This window comes from Mustela nigripes, unplaced genomic scaffold, assembly GCF_022355385.1.
Source record: "Mustela nigripes isolate SB6536 unplaced genomic scaffold, MUSNIG.SB6536 HiC_scaffold_148, whole genome shotgun sequence".
In the NCBI taxonomy this organism is placed as follows: Eukaryota; Metazoa; Chordata; class Mammalia; order Carnivora; family Mustelidae; genus Mustela; species Mustela nigripes.
Window position 1 is genome coordinate 8,056,477 of NW_026739562.1, and position 24,895 is coordinate 8,081,371.

At 43.2% G+C, this 24,895-nt stretch overlaps 1 long non-coding RNA gene across 1 annotated transcript in view; it reads right to left on the reverse strand.

Moving 5' to 3' along the window:
* Positions 1 to 918: 918 nt before the first annotated feature.
* Positions 919 to 24,895, reverse strand: part of LOC132008436 (uncharacterized) — a 40,502-nt gene continuing 16,525 nt past the window's right edge. Inside the window, exons 2-3 of the long non-coding RNA XR_009401636.1 lie at positions 4,322 to 4,394; positions 919 to 1,485 (exon numbers count right to left, since the gene is read on the reverse strand). This is a non-coding gene — a long non-coding RNA (uncharacterized LOC132008436). The remainder of the gene's footprint in view (positions 1,486 to 4,321; positions 4,395 to 24,895) is intronic.

Here is a 24,895-nt window from a genome sequence, read left to right on the forward strand (position 1 = left end):
GGGCTCTCTGCTCCGCAGGAAGCCTGCTACCCTCTCCCTCTCTCTCTCTCTCTGCCTGCCTCTCTGCCTACTTGTGATCTCCTTCTGTCAAATAAATAAATAAAATCTTTAAAAAAAAAAACACGTAAGAAAGAAAAGAAGTATAATGTAAAAATAAGAACAAAAAAAAGGACAAACTAACAAATGTGGTAGAGATTAATCCATCTATATCAATAATTACCTTATACATCAATGCTTTAAATAAACTAACTACAAGGCAGGGATTATCAGAGTGGATCAAAAAACAAGACTCAACAATATGTTGTCTACAAGACCCACTTTAATATATAGATAGATAGATTAAAATTAATTAGATAGGGAAAGATACATCATGCTAACACTAATCAAAATAAAGCAGGAGTACCTGTATTAATTTCAGACAGAACAGACTTCAGAGCAAAGAAAGTTATCAGGGAAAGTGAGGAGCAGCATTATATAGCAATAACAGGGTCAATTATCCAGGAAGACATATCAGTTCTTAGTATGGATATGTTTAACAATAGAGTGTCAAAATATGTAAGGCAACAAAATGATAGAACTGCAAAAAGAAATAGCTGAATTCACTATTACAATTGAGGACTTCAACACTTCTTTCTCAGAAATGGACAGATCCAGAAAATTGAAAATCAGTAAGGACATAGTTTAACTCAATAGCAACATCAATCAACTGGATATAACTGAGACCTATAGACTGCTTCACCCAACAACCGCAGAACGCTTATTCTTCTCAAGTTCACATGGAACATTCACCAAGATAGACCACATTCTGGATCATGAAACACACATTGACAAATTTAAAACAACGGGAACCACACAGTAAAATTAACTAGAAATCAGTTACAGAAAGATAACTGGAAAACCCCCCAGATACTTGGAGATTAAACAACACACTTCTAAATAATACATAGGTTAAAGAAGAATTCTTGAGAGAAATTTTTAAATATTTTTAACTAAATAAAAGTTAAAATACAACTTATTAAAATTTGTGGCATGCAGCAAAAACAGAGCATAGAGGGAAATTTAGAGCATTGAATGGATGTTTTAGAAAAAAAAAGAGAACTAAAATCAGTCATCTAGGCTTCCACTTTAGAAACCTAGAAAAAGAAAAGAACATGAAATCCAAAACCAGAAGGAAAGAAAATAAAAAATTAAAGCAGAAATAGGGAATCAACAGAGAAATTGATAAAAGCTGGTTCTTTGAAAAGATAAATAAAAACCAATAAGCCTCTAGCCAGGCTAACTAAAAAGGAGAGAGGACATGAGCACCTGGGTGGCTCAGTTGTTAAGCATCTAATTTCAGCTCCGGTCATGATTCTAGGGTCCTGGGATAGAGTCCCGCTTGGGGCTCCGGCTCGACTGAAGGCCTGCTTCTCTCTCTCTCTCACTCCCCCTGCTTTTGTTCCGTCTCTTGCTGTGTCTCTCTGTGTGAAATAAATAAATAAAAATCTTTAAAAAAAAAAAAAAGAGAGAGAGAGAGGACACAAATCAGAAATGATAGAGAGGACATCACTACAGATCTCATGGACATTAAGAGGATAATCAAAGAATATTATGAACAACTTTATTCCCACAGATTTGATAACCTAGATGAAATGGACCAATTATTTGAAAGAATCTGCTAAAACTCACACAGAAGCAGACAATCTGAATATTAATGAAATCAAATTAGTAAGTGACAACCCTCCAAAACAGAAAGTAACAGGCTCAGATGGGCTCACTGGGGAATTCTACCGAGAATTAAAGGAAGAAATTATACTAATTCTGTGCATTCTCTTTTCAGAAAATAGAAGCAGAGGGAATACTTTCTAAGTCATTCTATGAGGCTAGCCTTACCCAAATACCAAAACCAGACAAAGACATTACAGAAAAGGAAACTACAGATCAGAATCTCTCACTAGCACAGGTACAAAAATCCTCAACAAAGTATTAAGTAAGTCTAATCCAACAATACATTAAAAGAACTATATACCATGATCATGTGGGGTTTATCCCAGGTATGCAAGGCTGGTTCAACATTGAGAAATCAATATAACCCATTACACCAACAAGCTAAAGAAGAAAAAAAATCACGTGATCATATTAATAGATGAAGGAAAACTGTTTGACAAAATCAAACACTCATTCATGATAAAAAAAAAAAAAAAAACTCTCAACAAACTAGGAATGGAGGGAAATCTATTCGACTTGATTAAAAACATCTTCAAAAAACCTACAGCTGAGGGGGTGGCTGGGTGGCTCCCCTGGGTGGCTCAGTGGGTTGAGCCTCTGCTTTCAGCTCAGGCCATGATCTCAGGGTCCTGGGATCGAGTCCCGCATCGGGCTCTCTGCTCAGCAGGGAGCCTGCTTCCTCCTCTCTCTCTCTCTCTCTGCTTGCCTCGCTGCCTACTTGTGATTTCTGTCAAAAAATAAATAAATAAATAAAATCTTAAAAAAAAAAAACAAACCTACAGCTGATACCATACTTAATGGTAAGAAACTGGAAGATTATCCTGTAAGATCAGGAACAGAGCAAGGATGTCTCCTTACCATTCCTTTTCAACATTGTACTGGAAGTCCTAACCAATATAATAAGACAAGAAAATGAAACAAAAGCAGGCTAATTGGAAAGGAAGAAATAACACTATCTTTGTTCACATATGACATGATTGTCTATGTAGAGAGTCTGAAATATTCAACAAAAACAAAGACTACTGGAACTTATAACCAATTACAACAAGTTTGCAGGATACAATATTAATATACAAAATTCATCACTTTCCTATATACCGGCAGTGAGCAAGTAGAATTTGAAATGAAAAACAAAGTACTATTTATATTAGCACTTTTCAAAAATGTAGTACTTAGGTATAAGTCTTAACAAAATGTGCACAAGATTTCTATGAAGTACATATAGGAGGAACGGAACACAGAGCCAAGCAGAAGACCCACATAACTAGAGTCAAATGATCTTTAGCAAATGAGAAAAGGCAATGCAATGGAAAAAAGATAGTCTTTTCAACAAATGGTCCTGGAACAACTCAACATCCACATGCCGAAAAATTGAATCTAGACACAGACCTTACACCCCCTGGCAAAAAGTAACTCAAAATGGGTCATAGAGTGGCTGAAGGCACATAAAAAAAATAGATCATAGACCTACATATGAAACAAAACTATAAAATGTCTAGATGATAACATAGGAGAAATTCTAGATAATCCTGGATTTGGTGGTGACTTTTTAGATACAACACCGAAGGCACAACCCATGAAATAAAGACCTGAACAGATGAACTTTATTAAAATTAAAAATTTTCTACTCTGTGAAAGACACTGTGAAGAGAATGAGAAGAGAAGCCAAAGTCTGGAAGAAAATATTTGCAAAAACACATAGCTGATAAAGACTATTATCCAAAATATACAAAGAGCTTCTGAAATTCAACAATAAGAAAATGAACAGCCTGGTTAAAACTGGGCCAAAGACCCTAACAGAGATCTCCCCAAAGAAGACATATAGATGGCAACAAGACATGACATCTGCTATTAGAGAAATTACAATAATGAGATACCACTGCACAGCTATTAAAATGGCCCAAATCCAGAATACTGACGCCAAAAACTGCCAATGACATGGAGCAGTAAGAACTCCCATTTATTACTGATGGGGGTGCAAAATGGTGCAGCCACTTTGGAAGACACTTTGGTGGTTCTTATAAAACTGAACATACTTTTACCATATGATCCTGCAACCACACTCCCGGGTATTTACCCAAATGAATTAAAAACTTATGTCCATACAAAAACCTGTTTAGAGCAGCTTTATTCATAATTACCAAAACTTGGAAGCAACCAAAATGTTTTTCAGGAGGAGATTTGTGTTAAGGCATGAAGAAAAGCCAAAGGATTAGTTCTCTAAACACCGATTGTCAATTCCCAAAGAATAAAGTTCTACTTTAGTTGGAACTTTCCTATCATCTTCCGAGCCCCTACTCTGGATTAGGCACATATTTCTCCAGTGCTGAAATGAGCCCAACAAGGTAGGTATTACTGTGTCTATTTTACAGATGGGAAAAGTGAGGCTTTCACAAAGGGATCCCTTACTAAGGAGTTGCAAACCTGGGTTCAAACCTAAGCCTGTGTCTCCGAAGCTCATGCACTTATCTCACTTCTGTTTTATTAAGAATAAAAATAACCAGTCTTCGCTGAGCCTGTGCCAGGCCTTGGTATTTTACAGCTATTAATATGAACATGATCATCCCATACTAAAGATGAGGAAATTAAAGCCTAGAGAAGTTAAGAAACTCACCGTAGACCCTCCCAACTGGTCGGTCAGTTGGGACCCAGGCAGTGTGGTTCTAGGGTGCAAGGTCCATACTCATCTGTTAAAAAATATTTGTTTTTAATATAATAGTAATACGTGTTCATGGTAACAATTTTAGAAAATACAACAAAGAAAAAAGGAAGTATTACCTATAATCTTCCCATTTGGAGATAACCATAATTATCATTTTGGTGGACAAAACTTCATGCCCAGTGGGTTGATGAATATGGAAGTAAGTGTATTGGAATTTTCCAGGGAAGAAATTGGAATTGGTTGTCCACCTTTTCGTCTTTTTCCTGCACACACACGCACACTCATATTTTACAAAAAATAGGATTATATTAAAAGTACTTTTACCCTACCCTTCACTCTCTAATATAATATGTTGTCAACACCTTTCTGCTCTTTTTTAAAGATTTTATTTATTTATTTGAGAGAGAACAAGCAGTGCGGAGGGGCAGAGAGAGAGAGAGAGAGAGAAGCAGACTCCCTGCTGAGCAGGGAGACCAGCTTGGGACTCGATGCCAGGACCCAGAGATCATGACCTGAGCCAAAAGCAGATGCTTAACCGACTGAGCCACTCAGGTATCCCAACACCTTTCTGCTTCAGGTGTTTTCTACAATGATGATTTGTTACTCTCTTGGATCATGCACCTGTCTGAGAATCCATAAGAATCCTCCCTTACCCCAAAACGTGCCCACATACACATACACATGCATGATCTGGCATATAATTCCAGAGACCCACCTGAACCATGGACCCTAACTGAGAGCCAGTTTTACAACATCATTTCTAATGTCTGAATAATATTCCATCATGGAAGGATGCCCTGTAAGTTACTGAACCAACCTAAGTCGGTCCCCTATGGTTAGACATTAAGATTATTTCCGATTTTCCACTATTGTAAACAATGTTGAAACGACTACTCCTATGGATAAATCTTTGAGTATGGCCCTATCTATTTCCCTGGGATCAATTCCAAGAGCCCGACTGTTTTTAGGGCTTTTGATAGTATTTTCAAACCGCCCTCCAGAAAGGTTGTATCTATTTATGTTCCCGACAGCAGAGTCGAGAAGGGCCCGTTTCCCCACATCACTGCTCACAGCTGGTCTTATAAAACATTATATTTTGTACCTTTTTAACCCTGCCTTGCAACTTCTCTTTTTCTCTCTGCTGTCTTGGAGACAGTGATTTCTGACTCAAGGAGCTGGAAAGAGCCGTCTTCGGGGAAGACTCCAGGTTGAGAATTGCTGTCTTTCCTGCTTCTATAAAGCCCCAAAGGCTGCAGTTTCCTGGATTTTGCAGAAGACACTCCTTTGCAAATCTCTTTGCCCTTGTCTTTGGTGGGAAAAGTGTCACTAGGCGAGAAGAAACAAACAGGCTACCCTTTTTAAAAAAAATCTTGGTTGATTTTTAAACATTTCTATTATGAAATGTTTGTCCCCAAAGGAACCAGGAGGGTTCCTTTTAGTAGATCTTAAAATTCATAGATAAGTAATTCTGTAGTGTGACTGCTCCTTCTCTCCCACTTTAGACAGCCAAATCTGTCCTGATGTATAAAATTTACTGGGGGAAAAAAAAAACACCCAAATTTGGCTCGAGAACCCCACGAGGCTGGTTATAAGGAGAAATCTCTTGCATATAGTAGGCACTCAATAAATGTTTGTTGAACCGCGCTGGAAGACTTGGACACGCACCCTGGAGTAATAGGGGATTTCGTGTACGTGTTTAACTACTAAAGCTTTCATTAACTGTGGCAGTGTTAAATACAGTCGGTACTAATGAGGGGGAGTGGTGACCTGAATACACCGAAACAGAGGGAAATCCCAGATCAACTCTATTTAGTCTTGAAATACAGTCCATGATTTTTTTTTCCTGTAACAGATGTACCTTTCCAATTCTGTTTGGCTTAGGCGAATATTACAATGAGCTTATCCTTCCTGAGCCCACAGAGAGAGACTCTACGAGGCAGTCATCGGGCTAGAATTAACAGTCACCAAAGAAATCCCAATATGGACATATGAGGTGATCTAAAAAGAATCATTATTAATTGTGTTACCTGGGATATCCATATTAATTTAGCGACGCAGTGATCTGTTCTTTCTTTTCTAAAGTTGCACCCTAGCATTAATAAATAAATAAATAGAAGTTGCCACGGGTCACCTACAAAGGGGGTAGTAAAGATTTGGCTCTATTACAGCAATAACTACCATTTCCTGGAAGTAGTTTCTGCAAACCAGTTTAGCTATATTAACTCAAAATCCTTACCACAGAGCTCTGCGGGCAGATAATGTTTCTGCCCTGATTCTGCTTTCGGGGGAGGGAACTCTCCCCTCCCCCACTGGGTACTATAACGAGGGAACCGACAATCAATGCACCCTGCCCTCCTGCCCAGAGGATGGCGAGGCACCCAGACCTCTCCCGCCTTCCCCAGCCTACACGGAGGAATCCTCAGACCCATGAGGAAGTGCCCTGAGCACCGCTCTGAAGAGCTCATTCATCAGCCCTTTCGGAGGTCAGAAGCTGGGCCTTTTCTGTCTATTCCGCGACCCTCCCCTGCTCAAGGCAGCCACAGATGGATTCTATCACATGCAACCAAAGAATGCTGATGGACAGAGAAATGTCAGCTGACTCGCCCCAGATGCCCAGCCAGTAAATGGCTAAGTGAGAATTTTGAACCCAAGGCTATCTGATGTCCCAGCCCCCATGCCACTTCTCAAAGGATACGCATGGAGGGTTAAGTTCAGGTGCCTTCCGAGTCCTGACTTTCACTTTCTCTGCCACCTGCTTCCTCCCTGGAAAATTCTCACACACTGACTTCCATATCCATCAACCCACAGGGCTGGAACAATACATCACCGGACTGATGTAACTTACCCTTCCACACTGGGCACCTGCTGTTCATTCAGTGAGTCATCAAATCCGTACTCATACCACCTTTTTCAAGTAGAACAACAACGAAGGGGAGGCAGGACCAGGGGGGTCTGCTCCAGCCTCCTGCCTCAAAGAAACTCTGCCCTAACATCCAATCACATGACAAGAGTCATGTCTGCCACCACCATGATCAGAAGGCCACCGGTTACCATCAGCCTCCGGCAGCACCACGTGCTAATCTAATACAGAATGCACACGTCTGGGGAGCTGGGGCGGGGGGAGGGGGGGCAGAGGGCTCAGTCGTTAAGCATCTGCCTTCAGCTCAGGTCATGATCCCAGGGTCCTGGGATCGAGCCCCGCATTGGGATCCCTGCTCAGCAGGACACCTGCTTCTCCTTCTCTCACTCCCCCTGCTTGTGTTCCCTCTCTTGCTATCTCTGTCAAATAAATAAATAAAATCTTAAAAAAAATAAAATGCGGCGCCTGGTGGCTCAGTGGTTAAGCCTCTACCTTTAGCTCAGGTCATGATCTCAGGGTCCTGGGATGGAGCCCCACATCGAGTTCTCTGCTCAGCGGGGAGCCTGCTTCCCCCTCTCCTGCTCTCTGCCTTCCTCTCTGCCCACTTGTGATCTCTGTCTATCAAATAAATAAATAAAATCTTTAAAACAAAACAAAACAAAACAAGAAAACACCATGTCCTAAAAAGACAGATGGAGGAGAAAGCGCCAGAGCCTTTGGGTAATGGGAAGACCACAGGCTCAGCAGTCAGAGAGACACATCTCGTCCCTGTGGGACGAGCTTCCCTGAGCCTTGGTTTCCTCATCTGTAAAATAGGGATAATCGGTGCCAGCCTCACGAGTTCCTGAGATGCTTGTATCAGATGGAAAAGTTAAACGGCCTCATACACTGTCGGAGCCAACAACGCCAGTGCTTTCCTTCCTAAAGAATTTAGGACAGTTGATTGCTTATTCCTATTTTTAAAGATCTCCAAGGAAGGAGAAACCATAGCATCCCTTGGTAGCTAGTGCCAGTGTTTCACAACCCACTTAGATGATGTGTGAATATAGCACAGAGGCCCACATCCAAGGAGCCTGGCAGAGGCTGGGAGGCGTGCCAAGCAGCTTGCTGGACTGCTACCCAATCCTATCCCTTCCCCTGCCATTGCCTCCTAAATATATATATTAGCTTAGCCATCCTTCACGGGCCAACCTCCTTTTGGAAACCCTGTCTGATAACCTGGTTTGAAATGTTTTCGGTCTTCCAACCACTATATCACCTGTGGGCTGTAACATGCTCTAGGCATTTATCGAAAACACACTGGTCCTATTTAATTCTGTAATCGGGTATCGCAATGAATATACATTAAATGTCCCCCTGCATTGCTGGACAGCGTCCTAGGCACCAGCCATATAGCACTGAATAAAACAGATGAAGTCCTTGCCCTCATGAAGAGCACAATCGAGCAAGGAGTCAGGGGAGAGAAAATAACTATAGAGGATGGCAGGTGATCAGAAGTGCGGTGGAGGAAATCAGAACAGGGTTGGGGGTGGGTGACCATTACTCTGTAAGAGGAATGGCCAGGACTTGCTCCTGCCCACCTCACACCAGCTCCCTTTCACTCCCTGTGCCCGCAGGCAGGCTTTCTTTCAGCTTCCCCAACTCACCACACTCCTTGCAGCCCCAGGACCTTTGCATGCTCCTCTTGTCTGGAATACTTGTCCCTCCCTACATCACCTGCTTAACCCTTTCTTTTTGATGAGTTAATAATTGAGCAGACACTGGAAGGAAGGTAGGAGACTACTTATATGTGCTTGGTTTCTCTGGGAATATATGCTCCTGAAGGGTAAGAGAGGGGCAGTGGTTAGAAATGCCAGTTCTTTTTTTTTTTTTTTAAGATTTTTATTTATTTATTTGACAGACAGAGATCACAAGTACGCAGAGAGGCAGGCAGAGAGAGAGGGGGGAGAAGCAGGTGTCCTGCTGAGCAGAGAGCCCGATGCAGGGCTCGATCCCAGGACCCTGGGATCATGACCTGAGCCGAAGGCAGAGGCTTTAACTCACTGAGCCACCCAGGCGCCCCAGAAATGCCAGTTCTTAAATGGATCCTCAGGATCCCTGCCTTATTCTCAATCTTCAAACCCCTGCCTTATCACACCCTAGTTATATGGCAAATTCCTCAGTTCCCCAAGTCTCAGTCTCTGGGAAAATGGAGAAAGAACAGTATTTATTTCATAGAAATATTGTAAAGATAAAATAAAGTCATGAATGTACAGTGGTGGGCATCAAAGGCAGGTTTACCCCAAAGCTAAGGTAACTTTGAGAATTTACCCCCCCCACACACACACACACTTGCATGAGTCCCTTACAATGCCCTCAGAGGAGCCCAGCAATGAGTTTACATCATCACACATTTTTGTAAAACGTGTTAACAACAATCAGTGAAGACTACTGTCTCTTCCCACTTTGACTCCCTTCTGTCATACTTCTGTCATGCTTCTCACATCAGATGGCGCGGGAAAGGACATGGCCCTTTTGCATTGATGAATGCAGCCACTCTGCCCCAAGAGAAGAGGAGACCAGCCTTCCCGGAATGTGGTTGTTTCACCATCTCAGGTTCCTTCCAGAGTGCAGAGGGCTGTGGGCAGGTGCTGGGGTCGCCCGCCCGCCACTGCCCCCAGGCCTGGAAAAGGAGGCTTTGGGGGGCAGGACACCACAACTCCCATGGGGCCCCAACTCCAAAGCCTCATGCTGAGACCTCAGGAAATGCCGGGGCCTTCTTGAGTCTTTCTCAAGAGCCAGCCCCAGGGTCTGGCGGTTCTTATACTTAAGCTGAAAAGCTCTTGAAATCTATACCAGCGTGGGAACGAACTGTTTTCCCCCTCCTAAGGGCTGAAAACAGCTCATGACCATCTTCCAAAGGAAAACCTTCTCCCTACTTGAAAGCAGTTATAAAATCATGTCTCGGCCTTTTATTTCCCGGCCAAATGATGCCAATTACTAATAGCAAAAGGGAAGAACGTGACTCATGGACGTTCCAGTTCTGACGGCTGATTGCCATAAATTCCCTGGTCCCTAGAACTCACTCCGCCTCTCCTTTGTGATGGTTCTCCACAGTCATCACCCAGAAAGTCACCCTTTCCTCTTGCTTTCCTCCAGGAAACTTCTAGAAAGATTTCTTGAGGCCCACCAATGCAGCCTCAAGGTGACATTAAGTCCCTTTGCCCACCTCCCAGCCAGACTCGGGGAAGAACTTGACTTCAGTATCCTCCTGTGTTTTTTTGTGTGCATAAGCACCTTTATTTCTAGAACCTATTAAACAGTCCACCCTCATCTGCCCTCGGTCCTACCCAACATACACCCTCTCCTGCCTTCCCTGGGGTTGTGTCTCCTATTCATAAAGTCAACAGGTTCACCATCACTCAAAATACACAACAGCAACAGCAGTGTACGTGAGCCAGGAGATCTCCCTGAAGGGACATTGGCTCATGACCCTCTGAGCCCCTGGGTCCCAAAAGGTCAAGCCCTCAGCCTTCTCTCTGCCTTCCTGCCCACCCCCAAATCAGAGCAAGACCTCCAGACTCCCCGAAGCACCTGCCCTTTTACCAAAGGGAGGAGGGAGAAGAACTTTGGTTGACTTGTAAATCATTGTCATAATATATCAAATTTACGACCCAACAATATTAGGATCCATATTGCCTTAAAAGTGTGACTGTGTCTTGGTGAGGAGGGGGGACTACTCACAGTAATAATTTCTCCCTAACCTTCTGGAACAGTCTAATATCTGGGCATTTTTTTAAAATTGAGGTGGCTTGTCATATGTGTAATTAAATGTGATTAGAATGTACAGCTTTTATAGACTTAGAAAAAAGGCGTGGGGGGTGTCCTTTCTTAGATGTGCCCTGATTTGGGATTCAGAAAACCTGATCCCTGTAACAGGCAAACACTAGAACACTATACCCTCAGGTCCAACAGCTTTTGCTGAAGGATCCAAGAGGCTGGGGCTGGGGTGGAGAGTGTGAAAACACTTTGAAAAGACCTTTCACTACCCAGATGCAAGCATTTATCATCATCATCATATCATCGTTATTAGCAATAATAAGTGGATCAGGGGGAGCTTTTCAAATGCAAATCTAATCACATTGTGCCTTTAGTCCAAGGCCTCCCACTGCTGTTAGGATAGAAGCCAGAACGCACCCCCGGCCTCTAGGCCCTTCATGGCATTCTTTGTGCGAGGAACCACAGGGCCTGGCTCCTGCCTTGCACCAGCTTCCTCTCATTCCCTGGCTGCATGCACGCCTTCTCTCAGCTTGAATTTGCTGTCCTTCTGCTAACCCCAGGGCCTTTGCACACTCCTTTTGTCTAGAGTACTTGTCCCTCCTAAGCTCACTTGTTTAACCCCCTCTTTTTGTCCTGATATCACACTTCCTCAAGGAATCTTTCTCCACCTTTCTTGACTAGATAAATCTTTCCCTTCTACACCCTCAGAGAATCATGTTCAGCCATCCAAATATTTATTAATTCATAGCTATTGAGTGTCTACTATATGCCAGACAGTCTTCTAGAGGTGAGGGATATAAAGGTGAACAAAAGAAGTCCCCAGGGAGCTTCCACTCTAACAGAAGAAGAGACAATAAGCAAGTGAGCACATACATGTTTACCAGAATCAGGCAGTAGTAAGTGCTGTGAGGGGGGAAAAAAAAAAACCTGGGTAAGGATTAGTGTGGTGGCAGGAGCGGGGGTAATAATTTCAGATTAAGGGCAGCAGAGGAAGCCTTTCTGAGCAGGTGACACTTAAACTGAGGCTTCAGTGAAATGAGGGAGCCAACCATGAAGAGGTATATGGAGAGACAACTTCAGACAGAAAGAATAGCAAGGACAAATGTCCTGGGGCAGGAATGAACTTAGTATAAGTCCAAAGAATAGAAGACGACCAACGTGCCTAGAGTTGAGAGAGCAAATTGGGAAGGTACTCCTTGAGGTTGAAGGACATGTAGACAAGCCTTTTGAGGAATTTTGCTCCAACCAGGAGCAGAAAGATAGGGCTCCCACCAGGGAAGCCCATGCACATTATGGAGGGTGTCTGTTTTGGTTTTTACTTTGTTTTAAGATGGGAAGCATTGCAGCATAGTTGTGTGCCAAAAGGAATGTTCCAGTAGGGAGGGTGACACAGGTGATTCATGAGAAAGAGAGAGAGCACTGCGGTCAGTCCCCCAGTGAGGGAGATTGAGATCCAGAGCCCAGGTGGAGAGCTTGGCACTACACAGGCCCAGGGACAGTTTGTAATCTGTGACAGGAGAGGGCACAGCACATACATACTGATGCTGGAGGCTGGTCAGTTTAGGGGTGGATAATAAGCATTCTGATGCCCTCCGTTTTTTCAGTGAATGGAGGATGAGATCATCAGCTGAGAACCAGGCAGAAGAAGGGCACTGGGGCTGGAGAAAAGAGGAGAAAGTACGAATAGGCATCTTGGAGAGTGGTAGATTGACTGCGGACTGTCATGGGATTGCTGGGCATTGCTGAGGCAATCTAGTTATTTGAGAAAACTGCGTTTTCTCCAGCCATGTTCCTGTGCCATCTCAGATGCAGGTGCAAAAGGGTTGCTCCATTGAGCTTAACCAGGGTTAACAGTGGGAATTACGGAGAAATCACAGCACTAGGCCATAGAGTCGAGGCTGGGTGAGGAGGGAAGGAGGGCCTAGGTAAGAGGTGGTGAAAATAGGGTACAGAGCCAGTGGACTGAGACCTCAAAAGGATCCGAGAGTCATTGGAATGGTAGTCCTAGGATCACTGAGTTGGGAAGGTACGTGGTGACGGTCTGAATGAGACGGAATGGAAACTTTAGAGGTGCTATTGTTATAGCTAAGTCTGTGTGTGACTATGGCTGAAATGGAGAGGAGGAGGGGACCATGGAGGCACCAAGAAGTAAGAGGCAGGATGACGTAGATGACCATCTACGTGGGCCTCACAGTCGTTATGGGCAATGGCAGGAGTCCGGGTGCAGAGAAAGTCACCAAGCCGGGTAGTCAAACCATCAGTGAACACGTGAGCAGGAGGTAGGTACAGAGCACGGAGATGGTCTGATGATGGACGCTCATATTTTTCATGTTTATATGATTATTTTATTAATGTTGATTTTACTCATGACACTGTATGCACCGTTAAGGGTAGGGACCATGTCTGCTTGTGTTCACCACATGACCTACAGCTTCTAGCTCAATGCCTAGCAGATAATAGGTACTTCATAAAAAACTTCTTAAATAAATGAATGAACAGATACCATTTTCCAGAATTGGAGAAAGAGAGAGCGTGAGAGGCATTGATCCAATAAATTGCTCCTTTCTTTTCCCATTAAAGTTCTCGGCATAGTGCTTATTTTCAGAAATTTCAGTCAATGGTCACTCTACTAACATTTATGAAAAACCTGTTAAGTGCCAGGTGCTGTGTTGCATGTTTCAAAGAGGAGTAAGACGTGGTCACAGCTGTCAGAAATCTCAAAGCATAGCCAGATGAACTCAGGAATAAACAACTTTAATATGATGTGAATAGAGCAATGATAGAGATATGTGTAAAATGCTCCAAGGACACTGAATCTGACTGCTGGGGGGAGATGGAAAGGCTGTGGGTACAGATAATACCTGAAGAATGAAGATAGTCCCCTACCAAGACAAGCGGAAGGTATAGGTGAAGGACCAACCTGTCCAAAGGTATCAAGGATAGGAAAAACATAGCAAACTGAGAAGTCTGATGAAGACTAGCAATTAAGTGAAAACATCAACAGTCCCTTATATTTAGAGTCAGTTGGATTGCAACCAGCATATTAAATAACACAATGAGGACAAAATAGTCTTTTTAACAAATGGCACACAGACAACAGGGCATCCACATGGAAATGAATGAAGTTAGACTTCTGCCTCATACCACATACAAAAAGTAATTCCAAATAGATCAAAGGCGGGCGCCTGGGTGGCTCAGTGGGTTAAGCCACTGCCTTCGGCTCAGGTCATGATCTCAGGGTCCTGGGATCAAGTCCCGCATTGGGCTCTCTGCTTGGCAGGGGGCCTGCTTCCCTTCCTCTCTCTCTGCCTGCCTCTCTGTCTACTTGTGATCTCTCTCTGTCAAATAAATAAATAAAATCTTTAAAAAACCCAAATAGATAAAAGGCCTAAGTGTAAGCATTAAAACTACAAAACTCTTAGAAGAAAACCTAGGTGCAAATCTTCATGATCTTGGATTAGGGAATGGTTTATTAGCTATGACACCAAAAGCAAAAAGGAAAAAATAAATACATTGAACTTCATCAAATTTAAACTTCTGTGTTTTAAAGGAGACCATCAAATTAAAAAGACAACCCACAGAATGGGAGAAAATATTTGCAAATTATATATCTGAGAAGGGACTAGTGTCCAGAATATATAAAGAACACTTACAACTCAATGATGAGAAGACAAATAACCTAATCTTTAAAAATGGGCAAAAGATCCTCTCGAAAGAAAATACACAAATGGCCAGTAAGTGCACAAAAATCGACCCATTATTACTCATGGAAATACAAATTAAAACCAAGAGATGCCACATTATACCCACTAAAAGGACGCTAATGACAAAGGTAGACATTAGCAAGTGGCAGTGGAGATGTGGAGAAATTGAAACCCTCACGCATTGCTGGTTAGAATGTAAAATAGGGTAGCTGCTTTGGAAAATGTTCCCTCAAAAGTTAAACATAGAGTTACAGTATGACCCAGCAAATCCACTACTCCCATTTGTGTGTGTGTGTATATATATATATATATATATATATATATACACACATTATATACACATACATATGCCCAAGAGAATTGAAAACATATATCTGCATAAACACTTGTACATGAATGTTCACAGCATCATGAGTCACAATAGTCAAAAACTGAAAACAACCCAAGCCCATCAACTGATAAATTAATAAACAAAATGTAGTATATCCATACAATGGAGTATTACTTGGCAATAAAAAAGGAATGAAGTGATGAAACGTGGTACTACATAGGTGAACCTGGAAGCATTATGGTAAATAAAATAACCAGATGCAAAAGACCACATATTGTATGCTTTTGTTTGTATGAAATATCTGGGATAGGCAAATTAATAGAAACTGAAAGTATATTAGTGATTTAAAAAGGCTGGGGAAAGGGGGATTTGGGGAGTGACTGTGAATTGATACAGAGTTTCTTTCAGAATTAGACAGCGGCGATGATTGTACAATTGTGTGAATATGCTAAAAACCACAAAATTGCACAAATTAAAAGGTGAAATTTTATGGTATGCGAATTATAGCTTAATTTTTTTAAAATGTCTTCTGGGGTCCCTGTGGCATGTAGGTCATGCCAAAGTATGTGGATTAAGTCCTGCAGGCAATAGAGGGTTTCTTAGTGTCCCGTGTGTGTGCATGTGTATGCACCTGTGTGTGTGTGTGTGTGTGCACACTCTTCTTCCACTATAGGTTGAAAATCAGGTACGTGAAATCACCAAAAGTTCCCCAGGGAGCTATGACGTTGGGTCAATCAGTTTGAATGGTTTGTCGTATTTCCTTACATTCACATTAGTGTTTGTACTGAGATTATGTTTTATGTACAATTTGATACACTACTCTTTTTTTCAGTTACCATAAACGTATTCTAAGCATTATTTAAAAGTAAATTTTCTTACCTAATTATAATACTTATTTATGGTAGAAACTTTGGAAAATATGGAAAATTATAAAGAAGAAAATTAAAGTCATCCATAATCCCACCAGTTAGAAATAATTATTACAGACATTTTAGTGTATTTTATTTTGTCTTTGTTCTATGAGTAAATGTCATTTTTAATAGCTATATAATAGGCCACCCAGTATCATAGATTACTTTTATTGTAATATAGTTAGGCTATTTCCAATTTCTCTCCATATAAATAATGATGTCATAAATATCTTTGTTCATGAAGCTTTTCCATAGATGGGGTTATTTCCCTAGCTTCTCAGAAATAGATTTACTAGTCAAAGACTGAATATGTGTAAGCTTCTATGATGCATTTTTAAACTGCATTCTAAAGTAGTTCAACAAATTGCATTTGTATTAGCAATAAATGAGATTGCCAGTTTCACAGCATCCTTATCAGCACTGCGGCTTATACTTTTAAAAATTCTCCTTTAAAAAAAAAATTCATTTTACTAGAGGTTTCCTAGGAAAGAGCAGCATGCTCAGGTTTGTATTTTAGATGCTAGAGCCCCTGGGCTGAAGAGAGGCAGGAGAGTGCTTGCATGGGAGCAAAGTAGGGAAGTGCTGCACTAGGTGTGCTAGCAAAGGAAAGAAATGACACCGCCAGGCAGTGAGGATGGGCTGAATGACGTTCCAGATTAGAAAGGCATTTCTAAGAAAGGATGGGTTGGATTTGTGACTGATCCAAAACTGGCAGGAAGTGAGAGATGTTAAGTTTGACTCCAAAATGTCTAGCTTTGGAGGTAGAGTGGAGGGTGATTGCTGTAGCCTGAGGCAGGGAAAAAGGGAAGGAGGAACAGGTTTAGAAGGGGAAAGAAAGTTTCCTGATTGCACCTCCTTTGGGCACCTTCCAGAAGTCCCAGGTGGAGACATCAACATATCCATTAACGACATGAATCTGAAGCTTGGAAGAGAGGATGGCACCAAGGATAAAAGTCTGGGAACCATTCGTATGTACATGGTAATGAATGAGATCATTGTGGGCTGAGGAGTAAACACCAGGAGAAATCGACCATCGCAAGGCAGAAAGAAGAATGAGTGAAGGAGAAAGAGTTGCTTAGGAAGCGGGACAGGACCCAACAGACACTGGCATTAAACAGCAGGGGGAGGGAGAGATTCAAGGAGGGAGACCGGTCAGAAGTGACAGATGCTTCAGGTCCCACAAGAGTCCTGAGTCAGCGGAGGAAGACAGAGGAGGGCCCCTGCAGAGTGGGCAGGCTGGGGGTGTCAGGAAGGTGTGAGAGAAGACAGCAGCCTCATTGGGAAGCCATTCTTCTCAAGTTTTTGTCTCTCCTTTCATCGGGGCAAGAGCTGGTCAGTGATGCCACTCTTTCCTGCCCACCGGAGCAGACAAATGGAAGCCGAGGGGGAGGCTGGGAGGCCTGGCTCTCAATTCTGGCTCTGCTGTAATCCCAGACATCTGATTGAGGCTTCACCTTTGATCTCTTTACCCATAACACGAATGGGTCGGTGATGAAAGCGGTGCCTGAAGCTGGTCTGTCCCCAAGTTTCCCCATGACGGCAGTGAAATGAGAAAAATAAGGCCCACGTAAGGTGTTCTCATGAAGGAAGGTAACTTCATGCAATGGAAAAGTCTGTCCTTTAATCTGAGATTATGCCTTTCCTACTTTTTGTAGGAAGCTGTCCTTTCTTTTGTGAAATGATGGTAGATGGTACCAGTTCCCCCCCACCACCACCCCCCCAACCCCCCCGCCATGGTGTTTCTTTCTTGTGTCTTTGTTTAGCAAATAAGTTGGTTAATCTCTGTCAGCCCACCACACCAACTCAGGAATGTTACTGGTTTAGGAATAGCGAAAGTGTAGGAATTAGTGACCCAGATATTTTAATTTTTTTTTAATTTTATTTATTTATTTATTTTGACAGAGTGCACGGAGCAGGGAGGAGGGGCAGAGAGAGAGAGAGAGGGTGAGAGAGAACCTTAAGCAGGCTCCGTGCCCATTGTAGAGCCCAATGAGGGGCTCAATCCCACAATCCTGAGATCAGGACCTGCACCAAAACCAAGAGTCGGACACGCTTAATTGACTGAGCCACCCCAGTGCCCCGTGGCCCAGGTACTATTTAAGCCTCTCACCTAAAACCCTGAAATCCCTGCCCTCTGAAGATAGTCCTAGAAGGAAAATAGAAGGGTACGGGGTGGGGGTGGGGGACTAGGACCACTGCTGTGTGACTCCACCTCCCAACTCAAGGGCTTTGAGTCTGGGCCTTTGCCCTAAGATGCTGCCTTCCCGGCAACCCTTCACCCCCACAGTCTTCCATGTGCTCCGCAGGCTGGCCAGCCAGAGCCCCAGCCTCGTCACCCCTGCTCCTCCCCGGCAGCCAGGCTCTGCTGCCCTTTTATCCCAGCTCGGTACCAGGCTCCTGCACACAGAAGATACTCAGGAAGTAGTTGTTGAATGAGTGAATAAATGAGCTCCCATTTTATCCCTGAGGAAAGCTTTTTTTTTTTTTTTTTTTTAAGTAAGCTGCATAGCCAACATGGGGCTTGAACTCACAACCCTGAGATCAAGAGTCACATGCTCTACCGACTGAGTCAGCCAAGAAACAAACTCATCCCCTTCCTCAATCCAAAGACAGGGATGTATATCCCCGAAGTCTAACAGCTGTCCTGTGGGTGCTCGGGGAATATCGGAGAGGAGGTTTGTTTTGTTTTATTTTGTTTGTTCATAACACCGTTTGGCTAACATGCGGTAGAAACTAAATGTGAACCCCAATCCTTTAACTCCAGTCCACTGGTTTCCCTCTCCACCATCTCCATATAGTAGACATCCACCAGCAGCAGGGGTGAGGTCTGCGGGCAAGATGGCATCTCCCGGCCTCCTCAGATCAAACTCAGGGAGCAGTGTAAGCATGAGCCAGGCCTTAACCTCAGGAAGCAATTCACACCTGCTGATGAAGAAGGGGTTCATACATGAAATGCAAAGCTTTTGAACGTCCCCTTTATCTTTCTCAAAGTAATGATTGCTCTTAGTTTAAGAAGTTAAATTGTGCTAAATACACCTTCAATGAAAAACCGCTCCTCTCCACCCCAGAGGCCAGCACGATCATTCTTTGGCATGTTTTTCTCTGGTATTCACCTCCACAAATCTAAAGAACATTCTATGTCTCCATCTGCTGAGCTCCCCATCAACTCTCTGACAGCCAATGAACGCTGCCCAATGGTTTGCTTTTCTGAAGCACTAGGGTTCCCCTCTTCCACTCAGTATAGTTGGAACCCCTGCTGACGATCACACTTAATGTTGACCTTATTCTGATTACATAATTTGTATTCACTTAAGCTAGTGTACCAAGATATGCTTCTGTTCTTGGGTAATTTTTTGTTTACCCCAAAGTTAATAATTACCTTTTTCCCCCTTTTTTCATTTGCTTATTATTCTGGATACCTAGCAATAGTTTTTCTTAGGCCTTCTAACAGCCTTTTGATATTCCTCAAACCAAGCAATTCGGATCATCTCTACCCATTCTGGATTTTTTTTTTTTTCTGTTCACAGACCTCCCTAACTGGCTTTCTCCTTACATCTGAACTGGTTGCTTCCATTGTCATCCTAGAATCCTAGGAGCTTCTTTTGCCATCCTCCTGATTTAGAGCCTCTGAATCCCACATCATCTTCTGGTTTGGTTTATTCCAAGAAAAATAACCCTGTTTATCTAAAAATGTCTTTACTTCCCTTCAATACTTAATTGATGATTGAACTAAATACAGAATTGCAGGTTGGTATCATCCTCTCTCAGGATTTTGATAACTTGCTCTATTTTCTTCCAGCTTCTGATGTTTTCCTTGAGCAGTGAGGCAGTTCTGATTGCTGATCCTTTGTACAAATCTACCTGTGTCTTGGGAAGCTTTTAGGATTTTTTTCCTTTATCTCCAGGGTTCTAAACTTTCACAGTGTGGTCTTTTGTCCACGCGTTGGGCTTGGCCCCCAATGGACCTGTCAAACCAGAAGCTTGTTTCCTTCAGTTCTGAGGAAATTCTTCCTACTACTTATTTTGATAATGTCCTCCCTTCCATTTCTCTGTTCTCTCTTTCTGAAATTAGGCAGAGTGAGGGGTAGAGAGTAGTGGAAGGTTTTGTTTTGTTTTAGACATAGTGGCCAGGGGAAGTCTCTCCGATGAGCTGACCGTTGAGGAGAAATCTGAATGAGCATCTTCTCATCTACCTGAGGAAAATTCCTGACCTCTCTCCTGTCAGGATGATTTGCTTATGTGCCTGGTGACCTTTGGCTGAGCCTTCACAGAGACAGAGGCGCTACAGGCTGATGGAGAGTTCTGTCTCTGTGACATGGGGCTTGTCAGCCGGTGGTGTTCCCTGTTAGTTGCACCGGTGGCAAATGGGAAGCTCCTTCCTCTGGGATAGCTTAGGTTTTCCAGAGAAGAATCTTCCAGTCTCCTGCCTGGAGGTGGTGAGAGAAGGAAGAGGTCTGGGAGGCGAATGTAATTCACCATTAAATTTCATTTAATTCTCTTCACTCCGCCTTCGGTGACTCCCTGAAATGCCTGGGCCTTTCTGGGATTCTGAAGGGCAAGCTTCTGGACCTCTTGTGGGCATTTCCCCATGCTGGGCTTGAATATCTACTCCTTCTATCCCTTCTCTTATCCACTGATGTCCCTTTACCCATTCTCCTTCTCCTTTTCACTTAAATGGGACTTGAAGAGAACATGACGGTAAACACGTAACCAACCCACTTTGTTTAACCAGAACATAGGAAACCCTGTGAAACAAATTCTAGCAAACAGACAAGGCTCAGAGTTCTTTTTGTTTTTTTTTCTTTTTAAGGAAAAGAAAACTGTTGCAGAGTACCCCCACCCCCTGCCCCGCCGTAGTGAGAGCTCTTGACAACCATGGAATTTTCTGGGTGAAGTGACCTCAGACATTATGTACTCTCACCACTTCATTTTACAGATGTAGAAAACGAAACCCAGACAGCAGAAGTAACGTGCCCAAAGTCGCACAGCAGAGAAATGTAAGGAGTCCCTGTTTTTTCCACTTGTAATCCTAGGTCGTCCTTCCCAGTACCATTCACCCTTCCCAGAAAAGCCCCTCAGGCAACAGAAAGATTTTCCTCTTGATGGAGCTTCCAAAGCAAATGCCTTTTTTGCTCTCTGGGCCAGTCTGACCCTGATCAGTCCCATCTGGAGAAGAACCATGACAATGAACTAGATGTTGTTTCTCAGCAAGACCAGGAGTGTTCATGGCATATTAAAACAAGAGATCATTTCTTAAAGGACAGAGTCAGGATAACAAATCCACCTTAAAATAAACTTCAAGTCAAATTACCAATTAACACCTAAGTGTATTTAAGCAGAAATAAGTTTAATCGTCTAATTAATTTTTCACCAGTTAAGTCCATTTGTACATGTTGCATTTTACACTGCCTTGGCAATGAACAAGACTGGATCTCCTCATAACCATTTTCCATTTCCTGGTTTGCTAAGTAGTTCAGTGCTATTGTCTGTTTCCAGAAAATATAAGTTGCCCCAAACTGGTCACACTGCAACTTCATGAAGTTTATAAAGTAATTCTATGCGGAGCGGGGGAGGGGCTGCAAAGATGAAGATGACAAGATATGGTATGATGGAGTGGAAAAGGTGCCCATGATAGGTAGCCTCTAACGTGGCCCCCAGGGACCCCTGCTTCTTGTCATTCACACCCTTGGGAAGTCCCCTGCCCTAAAGGAGGGTTGGCCCAGGGACTAGCTCCTACGGAGTGAAATTGATGGGGATGTTACTACTGAGATGAGGTTCTGACTTCCAGCTTGGTTGCTCTCCTCCCCTCCCTCTCTCCCCCTCCCTCACCCTTTCTTTTTCTTTTGCAGATGACTCAGTCTGGGTAAAGCTATGTCATGAACACTCCCAGAGAAATGCCCGCATGCCAAGGAGCTGAAACTTCCTGCCAAAAGCCCAGTGAGGAAGCTTACAGACGGTACTTCCAGCCCGGGCCCAGCCTCCAGAGATCGAAGTCTCTAGCAATGGCTCAAGAGCAACTGCCCGAGAGACCTTGAACCAGACCACTTGGCTAAGCCACTTCCAGATAGATTCCTGACCTGGAGCACCTTTGTGTGATAATAAATATTTTCTGTTTTAAGCGGCTATGTTTGGGGATAATCTATTAGAGAGGAACCATGGAGCAGACCTAGGTTCGAGTTCTGACTTTTCTACTTCGTGCCAAGGCATCTTGTACGTGTTCCTTCACCTCTCCTCAGGGTGCCTGTTTCCTTATCTGTAAAATGGGCATAAAGACTATACCTGCCCCACAGAGTTGCCGAGGGGCTCAAGGAAAAGAAAACAAATTTTAACCCTCTGAGCCACCCAGGCGCCTGGCAAGAAAACAAATTTTATTTTTATTTTTTTATTTTTTTTTAAAGATTTTATTTATTAATTTGACAGAGAGAAATCACAAGTAGACGGAGAGGCAGCCAGAGAGAGAGAGAGAGAGAGAGAGAGAGAGAGAGGGAAGCAGGCTCCCTGCTGAGCAGAGAGCCTGATGCGGGACTCGATCCCAGGACCCTGAGATCATGACCTGAGCCGAAGGCAGCGGCTTAACCCACTGAGCCACCCAGGCGCCCCAAGAAAACAAATTTTAAATGATCATAAGGCAGTAGGCATTTTTATCTACACTGCCTCATTTAATGTCCTTCAAATGGGGGAAAAAAAAAAAAGACCCACATGTGAAATATACCCAGTAAATTGGAAACGCATACTAGTATCATTAGAGCCAATTGGTTTTATGATTTATTAAAATGTTGTTTAACCAAACATCAAGCTTGGATCAACCTTAAATAAACCATATGCCTTTTAGAACTGATGGGTTTTAATTAGTTTTTTAATTAGCATGTGAGAAGTTTGTAAACCTGTTAGTTTTGCTATCCAAATCAGAAGAACGAGCTTTATAGGATTCTCACAAGAGGAGCTCTTCAGGGACCAAGGTCAAGGCCCACGGGCCCCTCGGAGGAACACAGCCCAAACATAACTCTCTACCACAACCCCCCAAGCAGACCCTCATTAATGACCCCACCATCTCCCTGCTCTCGAACCTGGAAACCGAGTCACCTACCCAGAATCCTCCCCTTCTACTCCTCAGCCCACACCCTGTCACCAAACCCTGTAATTGTAATTCAGAAACATTTCTTCCCTCCCGTTGCTGTGCTGCTGTATTAGTCTGTTCGTCGCTTCCACACTTAATCACTAATATATGTAATTCTCATAATATACATTAAATACATCACACCTAACTGTACTATCATCATAATAAATATTAATAAACCCTATTTATTGACAGTGCATTGTTTCACAGGTTCAACCAACCCTGCACAGGTGGTGAAACTTAGAGGACCCCTGTCTTCACAGAGCTCCATGAGAGTTAAGTTAAATGGAAAGGTAAAAACATGGGGCACCTGGGTGGCTCAGTGGGTTAAAGCCTCTGCTTTCGGCTCAGATCATGATCCTAGGGTCCTGGGATTGAGCCCCACATTGGGTTCTCTGCTCAGCCGGGAGCCTGCTTCCCCACCTCTCTGCCTGCCTCTCGGCCTGCTTCTCTGCCTGCTTGTCATCTCTGTCAAATACATAAATAAAATCTTTTAAAAAAATAAAATAAAATAAAAGAAAGGTAAAAACAGGCTGCCTTGGTCTAAATCTTGGCTTTTCCACTTACTGTGTGCCTTTGGACAAGATACTTAACCTTTCTGTGCTTCAATTTTCTCACCTGGAAAACGAGGATAATAGTATCATCTACCCCATCAAGATTAAGAATATTTTACATGCATGGTGTCTGGCAATCAAAAACTGTTACCTATTATTATTCTAGGTCCACATCACGTTTTCTCCAACACCTGTATCCATCTCTAGGACACACCATCCTTTCCCGAGCTAGTCTGACTCTTCTGCCTTAGGAGCCCCTGACCACGTCCATCCCCTAGCAAACATCAGTAACATAGGCCTTGACATGGCCCACCTGTCCAACTCACCTCTCTTGCCCTCGCCTTCCACTTTCCACCCCATCCCCCAGGCTCCGTCTCACTGTTCCTAAAATGGGCCTCTCTGCACCTAACTCTGTGTCCTTGCACCAAGACAAATGAGGTACAGAAGAGGGACAGGCTTGCTCAAGGACCGGCAAAGAACAGCGCCCAAGATGGCGGCTGGATGCTCCCACCTCACTTTCAAGCTTTGTAAGGAAGAGAAGGAAGAGGGCTGGGACTTAAGCCCTTCTTTGTGGCAGGGAATAGCACAGGCCTTAAAATAGCTGGGATATTTGCTACCAAGAAAAAGCACATGAAAAGAAAATGAATTAGACCTTTTCCTACCTTCCCTGGAGCACAGAACTGCCTCTGCTATCATCGGGGAAAAGAGAAAAAGAAAGGAAGAAAGAAAGAGCATGGACTTTAAAGTGAGACCCACGTCCAAATCCTGGCTCTACCTCTGGAAACAAACACGCACCCTCAGTTTCTTTGGCTGGGAAACAGGAATGAGAATGGTTCCTTTGCAGAGCTGATGTGAGTATTCAATGAGAAAACTTAGGTATAAGTACCCAGCACATCTTGCAGGTACTTAAATTAAAGGTTACCTTCCCATTTTCTCCTGTCCTATTCTCTGGGCCAGGGAAGGGCTCCCTGCTCACCCCACCCTATCTGTCCGGTGAACTCCTACTCAGTCCTCAAGTCCCAGGCTTGTCTCCCTCCCGTAGAAGTCTTTCTCAGTTTTCTCAGGCAGGGTTCATGGCTCCCACCACAGTCTACCCCACCAAGACTGGGAACTCCTCCAGAGCACAGATCACTACTTAAACACCTTTGGATCCTCAGCCTGGCATCATTCAGAAACAAATTGGGTAGTGCTCTATGATTTCCTCGTGAAAATAAAGACTTCTTAAAAGGCTTTAAAATATTTTCATTACAGTACTCTTTGTAATAGGGAAAATTGGGAAGCAATATACAT